Consider the following 9,776-nt stretch of genomic DNA (forward strand, 5'->3'; position numbering starts at 1 on the left):
CTTGCCTTTGAAAACAAAAGCCAGAAATTGGAAGAAAATCAGGGAATGAAATGTGTGTATTATGTAATGGAGAACCTGAGTTTGTTTCACATATTTTCATGTATTGTAAATTACAAAAAATATTTATGAAGAATTTGTTTCTGATATATTAAAATTGATTAGAATACATTTTGTTATCAATATGATTCTTGCATATCATTTAATTTTAATGATCCTTTATATAGTCATATAGATACTGTTGATTTGGATGCAATTATACTTTTGTTATCAATAGTGAGAAATATTTCAGGACTGCTATTAACTATGTGAGCTATTTTTTCTGCAATGCAAAATACATCTTGCGTCTGCTATTTACTATGTGAATTAATTTTCCTGCAATGTAAAGTATTTCCATAACTGCTTTTACTATGTGGGCTGTTTTTTCGGTACTCTTGTAGTATGTGTACCAGGTTAGGTTACGATTCTCCTTATTTTTGTTCTATTAAAAGTTCGGGAATTGTCTGTGTTACACAAGTGAATATCCCCTACCGATAGAATTTAGTCCATTTACACAACTTGATATAAAATAGGCGAACAAAATTAGTTACCTTCATATTGGTACACATACTTCTGGAGGACCATTTTTTTTGTAATGTAAAATATTTAATATGTGAACTAATTTTTTTGGAATGCAAAATATTTTCTACAGCTTCTGTATTTTTCATATGTCACTTTTCATTTCATCGATAATACACATGGTCTGGCACATTGTTCATTCTTTGTGGAGATTTTGGTAAATTTACAGATGGAATAAGACCGACATTCAGCTTTTTTCTGTTTTACAACTGTAATACAAATTGAAGTATGTAAACCCAGTTGCCAACCATGTGTACCAGGTTAGGGTCTACTACATACAAGCATTCCCAAACTTTTCAAGCCGCACCCCCTTTTTAGAATTTGTGAAGTCTTGCGCCCCACCTCAAATAGTTAGCTAACAATAATAAGCTACAAATAACAGTAGTAAGGCATAAGTACGTTTTATTGGAAAAACAGTTGAAAATACATGGATGGAACGAAATAAATGACAAGTTTTGATATGCAAATATTTACAAGTTTTGATATGTATAAAATTAGCCAAGTCCAGAAGTCAGTATTTTAAACTAATAGAGAGAGAGAGTTTATTTCGTTCGTCAAACCATGAACATATATAAATTATAATAAAAAAAACAGATGCTCAGGTGTTTGACTGGGAGACAACGTTACAACATTTGGGGTCATTTAACAGGTTCGGTGTTAAATTCTTCAATAGCTCTCATATACCGTATTCACTATATACATTATTCACAAGAATTTTTGATTTGGAAAGTACTAAATAATCATGTTTTGTCCTAAGATCATCATTTATTCAGCTGATAAGTTGACATGTATTGCATATCAACTGCATAAAAATGGGTTAGCAAGGATACCTATTATTTGGAAAATTTGTCTACTAAAAATTAATGTGATAGGACATGGGTTTTTTATGAGCAAAGATGAGGAAAATTCTATTATTATAGCACTTTAATTATAAACATTTGATAATAGTAATGAAATCATGAGTATATTTCTTTATACACTATAATTTGAACACATCAAATTATAATACTTGATTATGACTGGCAAGTGATTTGGAGGATAGTGACACACATTAATACATGATCAGGATTTGACCCTTCTCCAGTAGATATATATATATATATGAAATAAAGTGCTCATGTACATATCTATATTCGGCTACAGAGCACGTATCATAGAATGAATTTTAAGGCGAAATATTGATAATATACTGAAATAGCAATGATAAACAATAGGTTATTTTTAAATAAGTATTACCGGTACTAAAAAATAAATAAAGTGCTCATATACATATAGATATTTGGATACAGAGCAAGTATCATAGAATAAAATTCAAGGCAAAAAATTGATTAAATACCAGAATAGCAAGTATAATAAACATTAAGATACTTTTAAACGAAGTATTACTAAAAAATAAATAATGTGGTCATGTACATAGATATTTGGATACAGAGAAAGTGTCATAGAATTTAGGGCGAAATATGGATGCAAGTATGATAAACAATTTGATATTTTTATAAAAAGTGTTACCAACAAATAAAATAATAGATTATGGAGTTCCAGCAAGTGTGCTCATAACAAATAAAAAGATAGCAATTCATTTACCACAGTGAATTAAATTCATTACACATTACTACTTGCTATAACGGCGGGCACATGATACTCATCGTGTTTTAAACTTTTTTAAAGGTTTTGCTCGCTCTCCAGAACTCTCCATTTTTTATTTGTTTGTATTGTCAGATTGTGGACTTTTCAAAATAAACTATCTATATCAATGAATACAATATCCCAGGTCACCACTTGGCTGGTTCATATTCTGTTCTGTAGTTAAGTTTTCTGCCTAATAAATGGTATGTATTCCCAATAAGCATTACAGTATGCTCATTCGTTCACTCAATGAGTGATTTTAATTACGGTTAATATAAATAAGTTCATATTCCATGTTGCATCCATGATTCAGTATTTATTTTGTTCAATTCCAGTAGTAATCCATACCATAATTAGGTTATTTTAATAAATGCATTGATATAAAACAATAAAAATGAAATTAGTAAATATAAAATACATATCATAAACATATAATTTTCTTTTTGAAATAACGCTTTACATAAATTTTTCAATTCCCTCTCAAATGGGTTGTTTATTCTATAATTCTCTATATTTTTCTACATATTATGGCCATTTTTATCTGCTTTTTGAGAAAGGCAAAATGGGGTGTTTTATTTTCGAATATAATAGAATTTCTCATGGTCAAAATTTTATATCTCACTATTGATTACAAAAGTATAATTGCATCCAAATCAACAGTATCTATATGACTATATAAAGGATCGTTGAAATTAAATAATATGCAAGAATCATATTGATAACAAAATGTATTCTAATCAATTTTAATATATCTAAAACAAAATCCTCATAAATATTTTTTGTAAATTTACAATACATGAAAATATGTGAAACAAACTCAGGTTCTTCATTACATAATACACACATTTCATTCTCTGCTATTCTTCCAATTTCTGGCTTTTGTTTTCAATGGCAAGATATCCCAGAGAAATAGTTAAAATCAGTATTTTTAATAAGTAAACGAATAGCTCGCAGAGCCATGTGATTCATATGGAGGACAGAGCTATGATTGAGAGAGGCCGTGGTTTGCCATATATTTAGGCATTCTTCTCGGCTTTCCTCTACCCTTGGATAAATATGTAAATCCCATGCGCGGCGGTGTGGCTCAACGGGCTAAGCGTTAGGAATACGCTCGCCACCGCACCTCTAATTACTCTGCATGGGTCCGCAGGTTCGAATCCCATGCAGGGATGGTTATGTGCAAGAGGATTGCTGGACTCCTCGCCGCCGTTGGGTGATTCACGTAACCGCTGGTCGGTTACGGCTTCCTCCACCAACAAGTCCATGCTCCCGAAAACAAACAATATAACTAATCCCATGCCCGACTTGGAATGGTAACCGGACGAGAGGCCGTGGTTCGCCATATGGATAAGTCGTCTTATCGGCTTTCCTTTCCCCCGGGATAAATATGTAAATCCTTATCCTCATTATCCTAATAAATACATAAATAACCGCACCCCACTGGGCGACTGGTTCATATTCTGTACTGTAGCTACGTTTTCTGTCTAATAGATATGCATTCCCAATAAGCATATGCTCATAGTTGTATGCTTTCAGCGTACCATACTTCGAAACCCAAAACCAAATATGTATTGAAGAATTAAAGACCTCAATACGGCCAATTTCGCACCCGACTCGGCTGAAGCAAGGGATTTTGGCAGCGAGCAATGCGTTTTCTTAATATGCAACGAACCATTTAGCCGGACGACGTAAAAAATGCAGGGAACAATACCAAAATGAGCAAATCTTTGCAAGTTTCCACTCATTGTATGTATGCTCATTGGCTCGAGCAAGTCTTCTTGAAATGCTTGTGTGGATGGAAACTACCTATATTTTTTGCCTTCCTCCGATTTTAGACAAATTTATTCTGAGGGATTTCGCATATAATTCTCACTGATTGTTGGCTGTTTATAATTCCTATTGATTGTGAATTCTGATTATAACAATGAGTTGAACATTTTTTTACCTAATTTACTGGCACCTTTTTCTTGTCAATACTCCAAGCTGAGGTAATAAACATGACAATACATTTATGTCATCTGGAAGCAAAATATGCACTGTACTTAATAGTTTGGCACATTGAGATAATACATCATGACAGAAAATACAAGTTAAAGATATGTATGACCATCACATGGTAATTAAAATTAAAAAAAATTAATAGGGGCTGTGGAGTATGGAAAGTTCAAGACAAAGAAAAGAACAAATGTTCATAGCTCATGAACTCTCAATTTTGCCTCCATTGCTTTGTGAAGGCCAATATATTTCGAGTGGCTGAATTGGTTTACCTTTATGATAGCAACAATTTTGTATTTAATATAGCGAGATTCTTTCAATTTAATTGAAGTGATATAATTTCCCAAAGCAATGCTTGAATCGTCTAGAATAGATCAGTGGTGTCAAACTCATGGGTTTTCGACAGCCGCATTGCATTTTGAAAATTGTAAAAAGAGCCGCAAACAGTTTTTGATAATGTATACTTAAAAGATATTTTTAAGATAGTTTTAGTTTGTGACATATATTGTGATGCAACTAAACAGTTGGATTAAGTTTTATTATTTTCTTCAATTTCAAATGCAATAACATATTAATATTTGCATTCCACTATTATTGCAACATTTGCAAGTTGCAGTATTTATTATAAAAAATTGTAAAATTCTATGTACAACCATCAAAATCATTTTTGAACAAGCTTTGAATAAGGAAAGAATAATACATACACTAAAAATAACTTAATCTAAATATATGAACCTAAAATTAACAAAAATACTACAGTATAAACTCAATGTTTTAATAATTACATTTGTCCTGGCGTTTGGCATCTTTTTTGTGTCACCAGCATACTAAGGCCAGTCTGAAATGATTTTATAGTACCAACTCTAACTAACGAGGCCACATGATCATGGGTTTATCTGGATCTTTACGAATGTCTAATTAATTCCAGTAATGCAAAAAAGTTACTTTTATCATTTCATGTATAGATCAGTAAAAAAACAAATGACAGATTTTTTCGACAAGACATTTCGCACTACATTGCGTGGCATAGGATTGCTTGAATTATTATTGATATTAATTTTTAGTAACTAAGTCGTTGTATAATTATATTAATATACAAACACATGGAAATTTTCTGTTCGAAGTTGGTCTTTGAATTTGTCATATTGACTGCTGAGCTTATTGTGTTTTTTGATTGTATTGATGGAAATATGACAAATTAAACAATGTGCTTCAGAATTTTGTGAAGAGCAGAAATGTTACAACTCCCATTTTCTTCGAAAATGCCACCTTCTTCATGTACTTTGCGTTTAATTTAATTACTCAAGTGTTTTATTCAAGTATTCTTTTGCTAGCTTGATGTGTATTCTTAATTGGGTCAAAATGTGGACAAAAAAAATTAATATTCCAAAACTACTTTCAGTAAATTGTTTTCTGTGTGAATAATCAATTTCACTTTAGAAGGTTTGAAAAATCTATTACATTTAGATAAAAAAAAAACTTCCGAAATACTATTACAATTATTGTTAAGCGTTTGAGGGCCGCACTGGAAGTTCTCTGGGGCCGCGAGTTTGAGATCCCTGGTCTAGATTGAAGTTGTTCAAAAAATATATGATAGTATTTTATCATGAATGATGATTATACCCCTTCCGGAATTTCTTCTATAGTACTACCAAAAGTTGATGAACCAAATATAACACAGGTGCAGTGAGGTACCCGTAATCCTCATTTCCAAAGCTGTTTTAAGTATGTCTGGCGTGTTTTGTGCCTTTTTACAAATAAGACCGCTTATGCAATCTTACGCTTTGGAATTTTTAGTTATTTTCCTCAAGTCCTGCAGGATGTGGGGGCCATACACAACTCTACCGGAGGGTCAAATGTCTTTGCATGCCTCCATAGGTTGTTTTTCTATTGCAAATTTCTATTTTCTATTTTCAATTGCATTATATTTCTTGGAATCACACTGTCACTGATATGTTGCCAGACTTTTGACATCTCCCCGTCTGCTATAGTTGTCCTGTGAATAAATAATAGGAAATTGAGATTAGACGAATAGTTGAAAGTTTTGCTTTATGTCGGCCTAATTTCTTGATTGATATACTTACTATTTCTGCTATTGCCTCTTGTGCTGCAAGAGTCTCACAATGCTTAGACAGGTTGTCCACAACTTTCACATCTGAAGAAAGAGAGGAGATTTATTAATTTTCGTTAAGAATAAATAAAGCAGTCTATATGATTCAGAATGGAAAAGCTAATAAATCCAATATCTCATGTTTTATTTAAAAAATATTTTACTGAATTCGGTATATAAACCAACTAATAAAAGGGTTTAGTCAGAAAATTACAAGCATTCGTGGCTCCAAATACTTGAGAAATCAGACTATACAATATAGACCGGTATGAGTGAAATGTTAGGTGAACTTGTTAACACTTTGATTCAATACGCAAATAAAAGTGAATGCGTAATAGTATGTTACAATGAGCAGCAATCAACAATGAGTATATATCCTCACTGATTAAAAAAATCTAACTGGAGGTGCATGAACTATTTGAAACCATACGGGGTAAGTAAATATGTAATTTCGGCAAATGGGCAACTACGTACCGTACTGAATTAATAACTTCGTAGTATTTGATAAAGGCTGGCTTTCCCACATGTACTTAACAGTGCGATGCCCGGGTGTGATATACAACAATAGTATTCACCTTACCTTTTACCGATTTTTTTTTACCCCAACTTTCAAAAATATCATTAAAATCGACAACAACTGTCAAAGCAGGCACGAACACCATTCGTGTTACGCCTTGAAAGCAGCACACATCCGCTCGTTTTCGTCTCGTCAAGTATGTGCATTGGAGCGTGCTATCGAATACGATCTTCGGACAAAAATGCCGGAGTTGCGCATCATGTTGTTTAATGTCATTGGAAAAAGGAGGACATTTTGACCTTTTAGAGCGTCCTCGGAGGACATACAATTTTTAACGAAAAAGGAGGACAAATCCTCCAAAAGGAGGACGTATGGTCACCCTACCTTAGATGCACACGTTTAATGTACGATCCCCATACAAAAAATGTTTCACGTTCCTACTGGTACTAGGACATCATGACGTGGACAACCCTGAATATTGTACTGTACTGTTAAATAATTCGCGCAACAGCTCTTGCAGCAAATACTCTGTTATTAATTTATGTCGCTCATAGGAACGCTGATTAGGCATGTGTAGGCCAATGCTTAATAAATCGTTACAAAATGTTTCAGAAAAATATTATTTGTAGTGTCGCAATCGGGGTTTTCCATTCTTTTGACGTCAGATTCGTGGTTCATTCTCGATGATTCGAACTAACAGTATGTGTCAAATAGTTTGAATGTCTGCTTAGTTCAACCCCAAGTTTATGTTCCACTTCCAATATTTTTCTCTCCATGCTTTAGTTTTGTTGATATTGCGATATTATTGTGGAGAAATTTATATATGTATGTTATGATATGTGAATATGAAAAGACAACTTGGTCGTACGACAAGTTTTCTGTCAGTTATCACTGTCGGGTGAACGATCAACCACGATCGTATGGTTTAACCAGTCAAACTATCCAACTGGTTGAATTGGATTTCGAAACTGGGGCTTTTTCAGTTCAAGGAATAGTGGAATGAGCGGAGAAAAATTATGTTGTGGTTCATTGATCCCTAACGTCAGGATGACGTCATTCAGCTGAAGAAAGTGAACCGACTTGTTATGGTAGATCTTTAAAAAAACTCATGTTTTTTGAAATTCAAAATGCAGCATACAAGCACATATATAATTATCATAATTTATTTCATTTATACTATCTTTGAAACCAGCAAATATCGTGAATTAAAGACATTTAATAACGAGAATCATGATCCCTAATCTAATAATGTCCATTAAAAGTCGACTCCATGCAGCACGACCCTATTGCGGTCGGTTTATGGTGTTTTCGTAAGCGAGCTGACTAATAAGCCTCTCGGGTCAAGTTTGCGTCGATGCCGGTCTGTTTTTGTTTTGTTACAAGCTTGCTAAGAGCCATTAATAAGAGAACACTTTGACAATGCATAGGCCTGAATGGCTGTATGAAGATAACCTAATTTATATCGGAGTAAGTTCTAACTGTCTGAAGTTAGTCGCTTACCGGTATCTGTGTCAGTGTGTAAGTTAAGTACCGTGCCGGTACCGGTATCGGAAGTCAGGAAGTCAGATTGAGCCAAGCTGCCAAGATTGAAATTGAGCGGTTTCTAATTTAGCGGGACTGCATAAACAAATGATGATGCCAACATTCAACATTATAGTTTAACTATACATGTAGTGACCAGTAATTGTAGACTACTGTACAATTTGACTGTGACTGTAATTTTTGAATGGCGTAGTCAGGTGAGGGTTAGGATTGTCATATCAAAAAATTGTTGTGCTACGCCAACTAGAAGTACGTTAAGTACGAAACTACACAAGACCCAATTGAACATTTTGTTGTTATAAGGTAAACAAATACGAAATAGTAAATATATTTGAGCCTCCGTTAAATCACAATCCAAATTTTTCAGACAAAACAAGATACAACCTAATCGAACAGCGAATATATTCTAGCAACAGAGCAATAGATGAGGCTAATGTAAAAAAATCTCAACTCAGATCGTTTTGTGGTCAGAAAATTCCGTAGGGCAAAAAGTCTGTATATTTTTATATCTCTATGTATTTCAATTTTGTATATAAATTTTAAAAAAATTGCTAGTTTTTTTTTTACCAAAATAATAAAAGTTCTTGATTTTTATTCTGTTATAGTTCTTTTTATTCATTTTTTTTATTTAATGTAGTACAGTAGTAAGTAAATGTGTAATGTGGTAAGTAAAATGGCATCAAAACTTCTAGAATCTATTTTTAGTTCATGATGTTACAATTCATTGTTTCATGCTATTTTTAATGATGATCTGCGAGTAGTAATGAAGTGCTGGTGATTTTAGCTATGTTTATAAGATGTTACATAAAATTCAATTTTTAATACCCACTCCTACTTATTTTAATAAAAGTAAAATATTGATTCTGAATCTGCCATAATATTGATCATATAATGAAGCCTTTTTGAAACTTAGTTTTGTGGAATTGGATGGTAAATGTTATATAAAAATGATTGTTTTATATAAGTACATCAGTTTAATTATGCGGGCATAATAGAACTACATGCAGTTTAGTATTTGAGCATAATACTTGCGGTGCAAGATTTCACAATTTATTCTTTAAAAAAATTGCATTGCGTGGACCAATGGTTGAGAACCATTGGTCCACACAATGCCAATTTTTAATTAGATTCTGTACAACTTGGACACTACTAGACATTTTGAAAACTTTTTAATAAAATGTATTGACCGCAAAATGAAATATAGGTCCAAAGGGAAAATTCAAATTTGAAACGCCCGCTCTAAACACCGAGGAATGAAACTCCGAAGGTGATGAAAAGATATTTAATTCGACCATGTGTCGAGTTTCAGTTCATTGTCCTTCTTAATTTGCTTTTTTTATTTTTATTTAATAACATTTTAACGGGTATTAC

This window comes from Styela clava, chromosome 14 (genome assembly GCF_964204865.1).
Source record: "Styela clava chromosome 14, kaStyClav1.hap1.2, whole genome shotgun sequence".
NCBI classification, from domain to species: domain Eukaryota; kingdom Metazoa; phylum Chordata; class Ascidiacea; order Stolidobranchia; family Styelidae; genus Styela; species Styela clava.